The sequence below is a fragment of the Cynocephalus volans genome, chromosome 9, assembly GCF_027409185.1.
Source record: "Cynocephalus volans isolate mCynVol1 chromosome 9, mCynVol1.pri, whole genome shotgun sequence".
Lineage (NCBI taxonomy): Eukaryota > Metazoa > Chordata > Mammalia > Dermoptera > Cynocephalidae > Cynocephalus > Cynocephalus volans.
This window is the reverse complement of record NC_084468.1, coordinates 19,792,966-19,809,549: the sequence shown is the minus strand read 5'-3', so window position 1 is coordinate 19,809,549 and position 16,584 is coordinate 19,792,966. Positions and strand designations below refer to the sequence as shown.

At 39.2% G+C, this 16,584-nt stretch overlaps 1 pseudogene; it reads left to right on the top strand.

Moving 5' to 3' along the window:
* The first annotated feature begins 502 nt into the window (after window positions 1-502).
* On the top strand, window positions 503-1,619 carry LOC134386502 (phosphatidylcholine:ceramide cholinephosphotransferase 2-like; annotated as a pseudogene).
* Window positions 1,620-16,584: the final 14,965 nt, after the last annotated feature.

The window sequence follows — 16,584 nt, the reverse complement described above, 5'->3', positions numbered from 1 at the left end:
CAAAAGTCTCTGGGCACCTTTAATAGCTGGGAGAGGGGAGAGTTGGCCAGGATTTTCGTCTTAAGAATCGCACCTGTTTTTTGGGCTCCGCTCTTGTGCCAGGAGAGCCACAGCTGTGGCAGCGGGCACTGCTGCCACCAGGCCTCCGGTGAAAACCATGTAACTTGAGAAACCCAGGTGGGCTGAAACCACAGGACTTTGAGCCATGAAGAGCTGTCTAGGCTTCATGCTCCTCACCCAACGTTGCCCTTGTGGGATAGTAACAACTCTGGGTGGGGGAGGAGAATTGGCTTCCTTTCCTGAAAGTAGTGAACCTACAGCAGATACCTGCGGGGGAGGAACAATAATCCAATGGCTACCTTCTACGTTTCGTATTAGGAAACAAAATCAGTTGTACGTGCCCATGTTGATCTTGGAAACAGAAGAATAAAAAAAAAAAAATTAAGTTTCCACAAAGAACAAGAACTTTACCACCTGCTTTTTGAGCTGAAGACTGGAGACAATGGATATCATAGAGACAGCAAAACTGGAAGAATATATGGAAAATCAGACCAACGACCCTGCAAACACTTAACAAAAGACCCACTGAGCCTGTTGAAGAAGAAAACAAAAATGGCAGTGGTAAACCCAAGAGCTTATCCAATGGGCTGGGAAAGGGCACCAGAAAGTACCCAGGCTATATTCAGATTGCTATGCCCTCAGAATCAAGGAACAAATTTCCCCCAGACTGGTGGAAAACGGGCATTGCCTTCGTGTATGCACTCTTCAACCTCGTCCTGGCCACCGTCATGATCACAGTTGTGCACGAAAGGGTCCCTCCCAAGGAGCTCAGCCCTCCACTCCCAGACAAGTTTTTTGATTACATTGACCGGGTGAAATGGGCATTTTCTGTATCAGAAATAACTGGGATTATATTAGTTGGATTACGGATCACCCAGTGGCTGTTTCTGAGATACAAGTCAATAATGGGGCGCAGATTCGTTTTTATCGTTGGGACTTTATACCTGTATCGCTGTATTACAATGTACGTTACTACTCTTCCTGTGCCTGGAATGCATTTCCAGTGTGCTCCGAAGCTCAATGGAGACTCTCAGGCAAAAGTACAACAGATTCTACGGTTGATTTCTGGTGGTGGATTGTCCATAACTGGATCACATATCTTGTGTGGAGACTTCCTCTTCAGTGGTCGCACAGTTGTGCTGACACTTACGTGTTCATCAAAGAATATTCACCTCGTCACTTCTGGTGGTATCATTTAATCTGCTGGCTGCTGAGTGCTGCTGGGATCATTTACATTCTTGTAGCACATGACACTGTACTGTCGATGTGATCATGGCTTATTTTATCACAACACGGCTGTTTTGGTTGTACCATTCAATGGCCAATGAAAAGAACTTGAAGGTCTCTTCACAGACTAATTTCTTGTCTCGAGCATGGTGGTTCCCCATCTTTTATTTTATAATAATAATAATTATTATTATTATTAGAAAAATGTGCAAGGCTCAATTCCCTGCTGCTTCTCTTAGCCATTGTCTTGGCCTCCAGGCTGCTTCAAGTCATCATGCAAAAAGTATTCACCGGTCCAGAAGATCGGTAAAGATAATGAGAAATCTACCTGAGGAGCAAAACAAAGGCATCAGTTCTTATACCAAAAGAGTTAACGCTGTAACCAAAGGTATAGTTTTGTTTTTTTATTTTAGGAGAATTGACTGGTAAATGAAGATTTGGACCAAATTTCATGCAAATGATTAGGAAAATGAACGAAGTATTACCCATTGACTCATTTCTTTTTATTCATGCTGAGAAAGATATATTCTCCTGCAGCTCTTCATTCATTGGTGACAAGCCCCAACACTGGGATTTTACTAATGAGCTTGTTAAAGAGGTGCCAAAGAACATACTACTCCTTTCCTTATTCTTTTTCCACTAAAACTCTCTGTTTCAGAATTTTTTCAGGATTTTTTCCTCCCAAGGACAGAAGAATTTGTTAATGTTTTAAATAAAATATCTGGATATATACAGCCACTGTGCAAATAGTATACCCTAACAACAACAACAAAAAGTCTCTGAAATGGATCAAAGCAGAAAATTAACTAAATGCCAAGGCCAAGTTCTACCCAAGGTGGCAAATTCATTTCCTAGTTTATTTCCCACCCCAAATTTTTCCCAGTAAATTATCCTGCATGTCTTACCAGAGTTACACCAAATTTATTAGTTTCCTGGGGCTGCCATAACAAATTCCCACAAACTGGGAGAAATTTGTTGTCTCAGTTCTGGAGTATAGAGGTCCAAAATCAAGGTGTCAGCAGGGCCATGTTCCCTCTGAAATCTGTAGAGTAGAATCCTTTCTCGCCTCTTCTAACTTCTGGTGTTTGCTGGCAATCCTCGGAGTTCCTTGGCTTATAATGCATCACTCCAATCTGTCTCCGTCACCTCACAGCTGTCTTCTTCCTTCGTGTGTCTATGTCTTTACATGGTGATCTCTTCTGTAGTCTGTTTTTCTTCTTCTTATAAAGATACCAATAATACTGGAGTAAGTACCAACCCTACTGCAGTATGACCTCTTCATAGCTTAATTAATTACATCTGCAGTGACCCTATTTCCAAATAAGGTCACATCCTGAGGTACTGGGAGTTAGACCTTCAACATATATTTTGGGGGGACACAATCTGATACATCACAAAGTCTATGTGTTCAACTCATGACACAACCTGTATTACACAAAGGTACTAAAACAATATAACATCAGTACCTAAAAATGCCCCAGATTTAAACTTAAACAATTAAATCTTTATATTCCTAGACAAAAATTAAAATTGAAAGATTAAATCCTCATGCCCTTTTAAGTTAGTGTCCAATGACATCACAGCCCCCCAAAATATGAAATATTAGAATTATGACTTCAGGTTCCTAATTCATCTTTTCCAGTTTCTCATCTTTGCTTCTCAATCAGACACATCTTGGATGCTTTCCTACAGGAGCTGAGTGCCCTGGAATGGAAACGATTCCTTCAGAAATTAGTTCAATACAAAGAATTAGTTTAATACAAGGTTTCCTTTGAACCCTTTTCTCTCAGATGTCTGAAGAATCAATAGGATACACAGATTATCACAGCAACACCTCCACACAATTTAGAGAACATGCCAATCCCAGTCCCAAAATCAAAGTTACACTCCTCTGACCCAGCACTGGGTGTAGTCCAGACTCAGTGATATTAAATTGAAGGAGAAGTGATAGTGCTGAGATAGTAAGCTGGTTACTTTTAATTTTGATGCTTAAGAAAAGGTCTATCCCTATCAACTATAGGTCTTGAGCAAAAGTGCTCATGGAGCCCCTCATACCATTGTCCAAACACTCAAAAGCTATACAACAAGTTAACAAACTGTGACATAAAATATGTTCTATGCTCCTACCCAGACAAAAATGAGATCTGGAAGTCAAGTTAAAATTTAGAAATCTCGAACTCTTCCGCATTCTTTTCCTAATGACATTTTTAAGAGCAGCCAGACCATGGGGCACCCCTTTTCCTTCTAAACTCTGTGATCAGAGAGCTCTTCTCAGATGTTATCTCTACTTTCTTCCCTTTTTGATCCTACCTCAAGTTTCTCTCTCCTGTTTCCAGAGCTAAACCCATTTCCTGAGTTCTGGTCTTATGTTCATCAAAAACATCTTGAATTTTGTTTTTCTGCTCTCTCGGGTCTTTGCATTCATTCCATGATCATCCAATTTCTGCAGGAAGGAATTTCAGACACAAGCCATCTTTGGTAAATTCCTAGTCTTTGGATTTGTGATGATCTCATGAATCTTTCTCCTGCATTATTTAAAGAAGCTTTTGCAATGGATCAAGAGCACCATTAATCTTTATCTGTTTATGAATAAAACTCACTACTCTTCCATGGTCGAAGCCAGTGTCCAGGCATCTAAAATATAAAACCATTGTCACAATTTCCATAATGTATAAGTTGAGAGACAAAGTGAAACATGCGATGAGATGTGGGAAATGAATGACTCTCACCTCTGTGAACAAGCCACATAAAACCAAGAGGTTGGCTCTTCCAGAGTACTATCATTGACCCTCTCTGTTATAGTTCCCCCAAAATGGAAAGAAAGTGAGAAGAAGGAGAAAGAGGAAAGGGGAGGAGGAGAGGGGAGGGGGAGGAAACAGAATTGGGGGCAGCTAATCTACTGCTCTTTATACCTAGCAGAAACAATTTAAAGGTTCACGTCTAAAATGCTACTTTTTTGTGTCCACAGACTGCCCACCCTGTGGCTCATCCCCAGCCCACACCCTTTCCACTCATCCAGCCTTCTTTGAATTTTCCAACAACCTGGAAATTCTAAATGTCTGTCTCCAGACTTCACTCAAATTTGAGGGACCCTATGAGGCTGCCCCCTACATGTATTGCTTCCTCTTTCTCTTTCCTCTCTTTGATTGAACAATCCTAGAGCCCAGAAGGCTTTTTTTTTTTTTTCCTTCCTGGATAGCAAAAACTTCTCCTAGGTTATATGTTTAAGCCTGTTTTCTCTAGAAGTTACAGCTTCCATGACCTCTAACAGACAGGCTTGACTCCTCATATGTAAAATCAATCTTTGGAAACAGAGGGGAAAATCATTTTCTCTCTCAGTATAGCCAGGCTCCTGGAAGCATTGGCTTTCATTGGTGGCAGTGAGGACCAGGAGAACAAATAGAGCTTCTGCAGGTGTGTGGCTGTTTGGGGCTGTGCAGTTTTGGGAAGCTTTGAGCTGTATGGGCTTCTGCGGATGACTGACCTAACAGGCTCAGTTGAGGCAGGGATTAGTTATAAGGAGAGGAGACTTCTTCATAACAGTTAATGTTCATCTCAAAATGGGCAGAGCTTCAGTATGTTAACTTTTTTAACACTGGTAAATACATAAATGAAATAATCACCTTTTTTTTGTGCTTCTTAGACATTACTTGAGACCAGGACTTTATAATGTAAAGGGTAGAAAGTTCCAGCAGGCTACAGACCACTGACACTTGAGGTTTGAGCCTTTTATTGTTAGTTATATGAACAAAGAATTGATGTTACATTTGCTGCCTCAAATTCTGGGACTCTCCATCTCTTCTGAACTGCCTGTGCACAGGGTCGATAAGAGAACTGTGGAGGGGCTACTGCTTTTTCCATGCTTTTTCCATGCAGCTAGTCTACAGGCTCTGAAAGTCATCCCTTCTCTTCCCAATCACCACATGGCTTCAATTTGGCTCTAGACTGGTCTTCCAAAGTGTCTTCAAGTCGTACTCTTAAAGGGCTTATTCTAGGCAAAAAGAACAAGAGCAATATCAATGAGTGTACTGTATGTGGGGTGGGGAGAAGGAATAGATAGCAACTACTACAGGTAGACTTCCGTTTGGGTTTAGGCCATACTATGAGGAACCTTGATTGTAGGGTTTATTCAATGGCCAAGGAGAAAACGTTAAAACATTTAGGTTTGTGAGTAATGTCACTGATCCATGACTAGGAAAAAACTTAATGACCTGAAACTGTCCTCAGGAGATAAGAACACATGTGACTCTGGTGAAAAAAAATCATAATTTTCAGACACAGTACATGGACAAAGGTACACTTCATCCTGGAAGAATGTCTCTTTCCTAAAACCAGAACTAACACATTTAACCCAAAAGACCATAGAACTCTCTCTAATAAAAATGGGTACTGATATCATTAGGGCATAGACATAGTCTTGAAACACATCAAGGCGATTTTTCTAAAAGAATATTAAATATTGGACATTCACAAATCCTCCCAGCTGATCATACCGAAATGTATTCAAATTGTGCTCCAATGACTCACAGTGTGCCAGCCTAGTATGACTTCTGAATGGCAGCAGTTGATATGTACTTTAAAAATAGGTTTCTTTAAGTAGATTCAAAATCAATTAAAAAAAACATTAGAAACATAATTATAGTGATACAAATCATAAAATGATATGTTTTAAAATAAACTAAAAAATGGGGGGGGTGCTTGCATAATTAATGTTCTGTGTTGCACAGGCTGTATATACTTTTCATCCGCCACCTGCCCAGATGTAGGCAGATGCATCAGTTACTTAAGAAGGAATGATTGGAAGAGCATGCCAAACGCGGATGTGAACACCAATAAAACATAAATTCCAATTGATTCTCTTCTGAGAGAACCAAATGCCTTGTAAATATCCCAGCATGCTTTAGAACAGGTTCAACATCTTTTCCATCAACTTATTAACCAGCAAGAATATACTAAGCAACCGCCTAACACACTTACTTTTGCCCATTATTCAAGGTCCAACTCTTTTGACAAAACCAAGCCTATTTCCCAAAGCTGCAGTTATGAGTTAGCTCCTCAGAACAATCATGGCATGGTCCTTTGGACCTTATCCCTTCAAAATTGCTCTTGGTATAGACTTTGTTCTTGTTCTCAAGGTGTGGTCCTCAAGCCAACAGCATGGGCATCACCAGAGAGCTTGTTAGAAATGCTGAATCTCAGGCCCACGCAGACCTGCCGAATCAAAGTCTACAGTATGACAAGATGATCCAGTGGTTTGAATACACATTAAATTTTTAGAAGCAGTATATTTTGTCTTATTCTTAGGAGAGTGCCTTACAGTGAACCAATTTTCAATATATACTTTTAAATAAACAAATACTTTTTAAATTTTGAGATATTAGTAATACAAAAAACTAGGTAAATTTTTCTATATTGGAGGCAGGGGCACTCTTTGCCTCTGAGTGGTAAGATTTAAATGAGACTATTCTGTATAAAATGCTTATCCAAGGCAATTACATTAAGCACTTAGAGTGGCTCTCATATAGTTGGTTTATTAAATGTTAGTTAATGTTATCATTACCTAGATTACTATGTCAATTGGTTTCTTTACCCACATAGATCTGATCTCCATGTTTTGGTCAATGTATTCCAGTATAACTTAATTGACTTTAGCATTAGTGTCCATTGTAGAGCAGGACAATGAAATGTCATTTTAGAGCCATTATTACAAAATAGTAGGAAAGGCAAAGGAGCAAGTGAACTTTTTCTCTTGTAGCCGAATGACTATGAGCCTTAATGTGAGGAATACATTTATGATCGTCATTATGTCAAACATTTCTTAAGTAGCCATTGGGAATTTGGAAAAACTTAGAGCCTACAGAAGACGTGTTTTCTACTCAGCATAGTGCTATGAGAATGAAATTGCTGTTTTGTTTTGTTTGGGAATCTTCCTCCAGTCAAACTAAATTTCAATTTTTAGCCATTTTTTAAATCAGTCTTGCTTTTAAAAATCTCTTTTAATGATACTTTGAAAGAAAAAAAAAAAACTTTTGTGCTGTAAAAAGTAGGCACTTCCAGTTTTTGAACTAATACTTGAAATAAGGGCCGGTACAAAGATGAAGTACATAGTTTAATTGTCCTTTTATCAGATTGGGGGCGGGCACACATGATAAGATTACCTTCAGCAGCCTACTGACTCTTTCAACCTTGCCTCTTGAAACCTTTCTAAACACAGAAGCTGATACTGCAGGTTTTATATTTATAATGATTAATTAATTCTGCACTAAGCAATGTTCTTGACTGCAAGAACAAAACCCACTTTAGAAAGCCTAAATGACAGCTTGCCTAAAATAATTCACACTCATACTGATAGAATTGAAATGTTCTTACTCAACTTTATACAGGCAGATTTTTCCAATTTAATTACTAATATTTCTAATTGTTCTAGAATTATAATAAAAATAGAGTTTGATGAAGCTATGGTGTAGATGAAAAAATCAAATAAGGGATGAAAAATGAGGAAGCAAAATTTAAATGTGGATACATCGAAAAGCATTACATACAGCCTTGGCACTAAGGTGTATTTTGATAGATGGAGCTACCAACATACAAATGGAGCTGATTAAGGTCCAGGTTTGGGGAGGAAACTCTTAGATCACTGCTGCTCTCTGGAGCTAGGAAGTATTCCAATGAAGTATTACGTAACTGTGGCTTGTGAATGTCAGGGGTTTAGCATTTTCTTGAAACCCTTTGGTCCTTTCCGTCAAGCAACTATTATGGAGTTCATCATGGAACTTAAAAGTCTCCAAATTTAAGAGTTCTGACATCTGGTGCATGTGAGTAAGTAAATAAAAGAAGCAGAAGCATGTGATATAGTCCTTCGCCTTTTTCCATGAGTTTCTGAGTAGAGTTCGTAACATCACCTTGCAAGTGGAAGCTCTCAACCAAAGCAAACTGAGCGTAGTGCCTGTTAGATTACGTCCCTATAAAATGGCAGCTTTGCTGATAAAAGGCTTTGATGACGTCGCCACAATTCTCACCCTCCCATCTCCCTATTTTGTATTCCCTAAATATCTAGTAAATGAATTCTAAATATTTCCTTCTGTTCCACATGAAATCCAAACTACCTTTTTAATTTTTTTAATTTGCTTGTAAAAGAGGGAAACAGAACCAAGTTCCTGTTCTGAGTGAATGAGATTTTTTTTTTCCTTAAGGGCAAAATAAGCTATTTTTTGCTTTATAGAATCAGCTAGTGCAGTTCAAAATTTCATTGACATGATTAATTTATAAAATCTTTGATCACATTTTTTCTTTTTGTTATATTGTGACAATCCTGCTGCGACTACCAACTTCAGTGCCTTCCGTGGTTTGGAGAATCATTCACAGTGACAAAGCAATTGTCTGAAGATACATGATTCAACGTGGTAGCCACTGGACATATGTGGGTTGTATACACTTGAAATGTGTCTAGTTCAGATAACATACATATGGGATTTCAAAGACTAAAGCACAAGAAAATAAAGAATGTAAAAACCCTTCTTTAGTCATTTTTATATTAATTACATATTTAAGTTCAAATATTTTGGATATATAGGGTTGAATAAAATATGTTATTAAAGCTAATTTCACTAGTTTCTTTTCACTTTTTTAACTGTAGCTACTAGAAAATTTTAAATCACATACTTGGCTCATATTTTTGGTTCACATTATATTTTCATTGAAAAATGCTGGTCTACAGAGGTTATACACTTAACAGCTTACAAAATACAAGCAGTCTTCAAAATATTCATGGAAAGATTGTCATTCTCTTTTAATTCACTTTTTCACAAACTTTCTGAAGAATCTTTGTACTCATCCATGTGTTCTTCTTGTGGAAAGAGAGTAGGCTTTGGAATCTGAGAAATCTGGGTCTACATCATCTTTCTGGGACATTCTATAAATGAAAATCAGAACAATATTTATTGTAAACAATAAATATTAACAGAATTTATAGTAAAGAATAAATGAATATACTATTAAATATTAAAAAGCCAAAGTTGGTGCCTGGTCATGTTGCAGGAGAAAGACCATAGACTTGTCTAGCTAGATCGAATAATATCTTTGAACACGCCTTTCCAGGAGCATGTTTGTGGGCCAACTAACTTCTACACCTTAGTTTTTTTCACCTGTAAACTGGAAGTCAGGTTGTGTTGGTGACAACATCACGCTCGAAAAATACAGGCCATTATTAATACATGGTCAGTAAATGTTAATTATATTTTTCTTTCTATCATTTACTGCTTACCAGGCGTCAGGGATTGTTTTAAAGATTTTTAGATGCATTTTATCATTTAATTCTCACACCAACAGCAGCAGCAGTGATAACTGTAATAATAACAGCCAAATTTCATAGAGATTTGACTGACGCTGAGGGAACTGTCCTATCAATGTCATCTCACTGCATCGTACTGAGTTAGGCTGTCTGGTAAGGAAACCGAGACACAAAGTTTTATTAGCCATATTTTATGGATGACAAAATTGAGGCTCAGAGACACTAAGTAACTTCCTAAAGTCACATAATTAGTATAACACAGAGCTGAGAGTCAAATCCATTGATTCCAAAAGCCATTATCTTACCACAGCAGTCTGTCTGCTCCTTCCTTCCCTTCTCGGCTTTATTTCCTCCCCTCTTCTTCCCTTTCCTCTTTTTCCCCCTTCTTCCCACCCTATCCTTCCTTCCTTTCTGTCTCCTTTTCTTTTATTTTCTCCTCTCTCCTACCATTTTTAAGATGCCAGCTTGTATATGCTAAGGTAATGTTTTCCCCCCAGCAATGTCTAGCTCTGTGCATTAATAGACTGTGTTTAACTGTTTGGTTTGTTTGCTTTTTAAGCATCTTAACTGTAATTGTCTCTGTCTGTGATGTTTGTTGTATTTGCACTTTCAGCTGAGAATTAAGGTCTGGTGTTTTCCTCTTTTGGAACTGCTCCTCTTATATATTAATGAGTGGATCAGGGCTTCTTGTGAGTTACAGCTGAGGAATGTCAGGTGTCTAAGTGAAGCAGAGTCATCATAGCATGTCTGTTGGGTTCTAAACTGACAAATATACACACACACACACATATATATGTATGTATACATCACATTATAAATCTTAGAATTCACTATTAAACAACACCTTGGAGAACATCTAGTCCAGCTGTCTACATTTTACAAAAAAGGAAATTCTATCCCAAAGACATTTTGACTTGCTTTATACTTTGCTTTTCACTTAGCTATTTAGCCAGTAAGGTCTAGATTCAGTATTTTGTTACATATTATTCTCTACTACAAACTTATTTGTCCTTAATAAATAGCTCAAACTCTACTTTTGAAAACAAGTCTCCATTATGGACAAGTAAATTCAGGGAAAGCAAAGCAATACTGAACATTTTGTACTGAAATCTCATTATTACTTTTTAAAAAAATCTGCCTGTCTACATCTCTTCACTGTGTTTTAAACTACGCGTTCTCCCCATGATCAAGCTTTACTTGGCTCAAACTTCAGCACAGAAGAGAACAGCATGCCTTTTCCCCCATGCTTGAGCTTCCAGCATCCAATGGAAGAATAAATGCTTAGTTTCAGAGCTACAAGCCCAGTCTGCCTAGTGTTGTGCAACTTATAATGACAAAGACAGATACTGTTTTAGTCTGTTCAAGCTGCTATAACAAAATACCAGATGCTGGGTGGCTTATAAAGAGGAGAAATTTATTTCTCGTAGTCCTGGGAGCTGGAAGTCAAAGATCAATGTGCCAGCAGATTTCGTGGGGGGGGGGGGGCTGTTCCTGGTTCATAGATGACTGTCTTCTTGCTGTGTCCCCATGTGGCAGAAGGGAGGAGCAGGCTCTCTATCCCCTTTTATAAGGGCACTAATCCCATTCACATCCTGAGGCCCCCGCCTCCTAACACATTCCCTTGGGGTTGGGATTTAACATATGAATTTTGGGGGGACACAAACATTCAGTCCAGTGCGGATACCAGTTGTTCAGCTGATTCCTCAGCTGCACCTGTCTACTTCCCCAGATCTAAGTCCTAGATAGGTGAGTTACTATCGTTATACTTAAGAACTGGGTTTTATCATTTTAAAAATCGCTCTGGGAAAGCATGCAAAGTCCAGTGAAACTCTCAAACCATTTCTGATCCAACCTTACTAATCATTCTCTGTATGTGATGGAGTTTGGATGTGTTGTCTCCTCCAAAACTCATATGGAAATTTGATCCCCAATGTGGCAGTGCTGGAAACTGATTGAGTCATGGGGGCAGATCCCTCATGAATGGATTAATGCTCTCCCTGGGGAAGGGGGGATTAATGAGTGAGTTCTCACCCTATTAGTTCCTGCCAGAGCTTGTTGTTTACAGGACCCTGGCACCTCCTCTCTCTCTCTCTTGCTTCCTCTCACCAGTTGATCTGCTTGTACCCGCCGGCTGCTGCCACTTTTCCGCCATGAATAGAAACAGCCTGAGGCCCTTGCCAGATGCAGCTGTCCCAGAATCATAAGCCAAATAAACCTCTGTTCTTTATAAATTACCCAGTCTCGGGTATTCTGTTATAGCAATAAAACAGACTAAAACAGTATGCCTGTAATAAAGCTTTTCAAATTTGGAACGTCATTTCCAGTTTGTTTACCCTCAATAGCATCAGAGAAGGGTGATTATTTGAAAATGCTTTCACAACGAAAGTCTTCTCACACAGGTATTGATATGCAACTCTGTACCCCACAGATATGTACGTTCACTATGTTTCAATAAAAACAAACAAAAAACCAAGCAAAATCTTCTCAATCTAAGAGAATATTTACGAACTCCCTGTAGAAGAAACTCACTCTCGCTGTGTTTTATACAATCCCTCAATCATTATTTGTCCCATAATAGAATCAATTACTGTTATTATATCTATTAAAGAAGGTGGCAAAAGTGATTGTTTATTGCTCTACATCTCTAGTATGCCAATGAAAAATTAACTACAAATTTATTAACCTTGACCAGACTATAATAAATTTGACAGAAATAATGTTAATTTGTAGCAACCACAGTACAGGCTAACATCCTTCTAACCTCTGAGGCTGATTGTCTATCCTTCTGATCCATATCTCTAGCAGAGGAATTTCAATTTTTCCCATCTCATAGAGACATTCGTTCTTAGCAGAGTTAGACATATTTTCCAAAGGTGCTCTCTGGTAAGTGAACAGAAAGAAATCACTGGCATCATTATCTTCAAAGAACACCAGTGGAGCATCCATCTACACCCACCAGGGCTCGGGGCATTGTATAAAAACAGTTAAGCAGATAGGGACCTGCCCTCTAGGTGCTTAAACAGATACCCATACTGCGGATACATACAAGTTTTAATCATCCACTTCTGCTTCTATGTGGTGAACACATCACTCAGTTAGGTAATAAAAATACTGGTTTTTAATAACACTTATTTCTGTGTTCTCTATTCATATAGCAAATCCTGTGGAGTGACATTGTGTACTCTCCTAATATGTTTTGAAAACTTGTGTTCACTACCATTTTGTATCAAGACTGAGCCATAAATTCAACTTGAATTGTAACTTGGTGCCTGTCTGTAGCTTGTACCTCTCACATCAATCAAACTTTGGTGCGAGGATGCAGATTTCTGAGGGGCGTGGGATAGATGTCCCAGGGAATAAATGCTATACAATACATCAGGCTTATCCCTTCCATAAAACAGAGGGAATGATTTAATTAAAAGGAAATAGATCTATATTTCTCCTAATACCCCAGGCCTAGCAGACTAAGCTTGAACGTGTTCCTTTAAAAAGTAATCACTCTTGGATGCCTGTTGATCTCACCTGCATGTTAACAGTCTTTAGAGGTTTCCTCCTCTAAATTCTCTTTCGTTTGTTCCTAGAGGTACTCAGGGTGTGTAATATGTCCTAGTAAAGGGTTTTCTTGTTTCATTTCAGCCCACAGGTTGATATCCTATTCTTCTAGAAGCTTCTTCACATTGTCTCCTCCCACTCTCACTGCCTCCAGGGTCCTTAGTGAGAACAACGATGCTCACCGGGGGCCCAAATTTGGGTCCTCCCCCAATTTGAGCTGAAGGGCAGGGGTGCCAGAACAGCATGATGAAGCTACCATGCCATGTTTTACGCAGAAATGAGAAGCTCCACTCCTCCCAGGCTGGCCACACAAACGGACTCTGAAATAATGCTGCTCATGTCCTGAGCAGCCCAGAATCCTCTCACAAATCAAACAGTGATGAAGCTGCACTCATCAAGCACTGGGGAGTTTCCTCCCTGCTGCCCTCTTCTCCTCCCTCCACAATCATACACAAAATCAGACTATGGAAAAATAGATGCCTTGCTCTACACAGAATAGAACCTCCAATACAGCTAGTCGGGGGCTTCTCAGTAAATTGCAGAATAATGTCTAACATTGTTGAGTGCCTAATTTAAGCCAGGCACTGTTTCAAGCTCCCGATGGGTTCAAATACTGACTCTGTCACTTCTAGCTGTGTGATTTTAGACAAATTTCTAAACTCCTCTATGCCCCATTTTCCTCAACTGTAAAATAGAAATGATAATAGTAACTATATCTGTGTCATAAGGTTGCTCTGAGAACTAAAGTATTCAGACATAAAGAACTTAGAATAGCGTCTCACATGTAATACACATGATACTGTTTTAGCTGTTATTATTCCTCAGTAATCCTCTGAGGACTAATATTATTCCCAATTTACAGATGAGGAAACCAAGCACAGAGAAGAAATACAACTTGTCCAAGTTAACCCCACTAACAGATGATAGAGCTGGGAGTCAAACTCAGACATTCCAGAACTACAGCCCAAGCTTTTACTGTGGTGAGCAAAAAAAGAAAAAGAATTATATATATATGTGTGTGTGTGTGTATACATATCTCTCAAATCTGCAGATTACCTATCAAAAATGTCCTGTAAAATTTCCATTTGAGTCTTAAGCTTGATTACCTTCAATTTTCCAACAGTGGGAGCAACAAAGAATAGTCAGTAAAGAACCCCCATCCATCAAAGCTTCTATCTAGCAGCACCCTCTGCAAAGACACTTTCTTCTCTCGAGTGCATTCACTATTAATTTTTAAACTAGTGTCACATCCCCTCAGCAATTGAAAGCACCAACGACCGTCCTCTCTGATTTTCATCCTGCGTTGTTCTATTTTTTGTTTCATGCTCCAGCACTAATGCTATCTTCACCTCCCGCTTCTCCACTGCAGCTGGGCATCTGCCCTTAGCTTTCTCTCCTGGGCTCCATTCCATCAAGCAAGCTGTAACCAAAGCTCTGAAGCATAAAACTTGGGCAGCCCTCCCCCTAGTGGTGATGCAGGGAATATCCTAAAATCGCCTGGGTTACAAATGAACCGCTTTCTATCAAAACCCACCTACTTCTTTGAAAGTTAATGCAAAAAAAAAAAAAAAAAAAAGCAGGGAAGTAGGGAGTGTCAAATGACAGCCCCTAAAAGTTTAAGCACTTCAGTTATGTGAAGAATGAATAGAATACCAAGATCGGCGCTTGTGGTGCAAAGTCCCTGAAGCGAAAGAGAGCAAGTCCTGTTAGAAAGTGGGTGGGAAATAAAGGAAGGCCGGAGGCTGGAATGAGAAGAGAGAGGCGTAGGTCAGGCCAGCACATCTGAGCTTTTCTAGGCAAAGCTTGGGATTAGAACCTTTTATCTAAAAGCAATGCGGAGCAAGCAATTAAAGGTCTTTAATCAAGAAGAGACAAGACCAGACTAGAATTTTCAGTAGATCTCTAAAATCACATCCAATCATGCCGGGATAGAGGTAAGAGTCATTCCTAATTCAATGATTTTGTTTTCCCCATTATCTTCATGTCATATTCCTGGGCATAGACAAGACTAAACCAATAGCAGTAGAGACCTACCTTTTTTTAAGAATTTTATTTTAATTTTTTAAAAAATTTTACTTCTCAAAATACATTGTAGTTGATTTTCATGCCCCTTTACCTGTTCATCTCTACCCCCCTCCCCCCAACATCGTATCTGTTTACTTGACTTAAATAGGTCAAGGAATTTTTCTGGTTATTCTCGAGACCTACCTTCTTAACAGAGACTCAAAGAGAGATGCATTTACTGAAGCAAGGGATATTCCTAAGTCAGTGTTCCCTGCTGGAGAACTGTCAGCTCCATCTAGAAGTGGCCGAAGTTACTGATCAGAACAGGGCTTTAATAATTCCTAGTGAGCTTTCCCTCTGTGAAGGGAAAAACACTAGATGCTTATCTGTGATTATAATACGTTTTGTTATCCGTTTACTTATCCAAATGGCTTGGGAGTTCCAGAGAAGCCTGAAATTTAATGTCACCAAACTCTATCCATCTTTTAGGTCCTTCTCCATGAAACCTTCCCAGCTGTGATTTTCTTCTTCCTTCTCTGCTCTCCTAAAATAACTGACATTATTTCTTGAAGCCTAACAGTCAAAACTTATTTAACATGGTCAAAGGAGAAGATGTGAGTTCCCCTCCCTGCCCCACAACTTGCTTACATAGGGAGAATGCCATGTGGACATGAAGGCAGAGAAGGGACGTCACATCTACAAGCCAGGGAATGCCAAGGATTGCCAGCAAGCCACTACAAGCTAGGGGAGAGGCATCACCTTAGTCTGTTTGTACTGCTGTAACAGAATACCTGAGACTGGGTAGTTAATAAGGAACAGAAACTTATTTGTCACAATTCTGGAGACTGGGAAGTCCAAGATCAAGGAGCCAGCAAATTCAGTTGTCTGGTGAGGACTGCTCCTCCCAAAGGGAGGAATGCTGTGTCCTCACATGGTGGAGGAAAAAGGGGCAAGTGACTAAATACTGCATGTAGCCTCTTATAAGGGTCTTAATCCCGTTCACAAGGGAGGAGCCCTCATGGCCTGATCACTTCTTAAAGGTCCCACCTCTTAAGACTATCACATTGGCATCACCTGAATTTTAGTGAAGGCACATTCAAACCATAACATTTGCTCCCGGCCCCTCAAAATTCATGTCCTATCATATGCAAAACATATCCATTTCATTTCAGTAGCCCCAAAGTTCTAACCTATTCCAGCATTAACTCAAAAATCTGAAATCCAGAGTCTTTTCTAAATCAGAAATGGGTGAAACTCAAGGCATGATTTTTCCAGAGACAAATTTTCCTCTAGATGTGAGCCAGTGAAATCAGACAAGTCATGTGCTTCCAAAATACAATGGTAAAACAAGTATAGGACATACATATCAATTCCAAAAGGGAGAAATAAGAAAGAAGAAAAGAGTAACAAGTCCCAAGTAAGTCCGAAACCTGACAAGGCAAGCAACACAA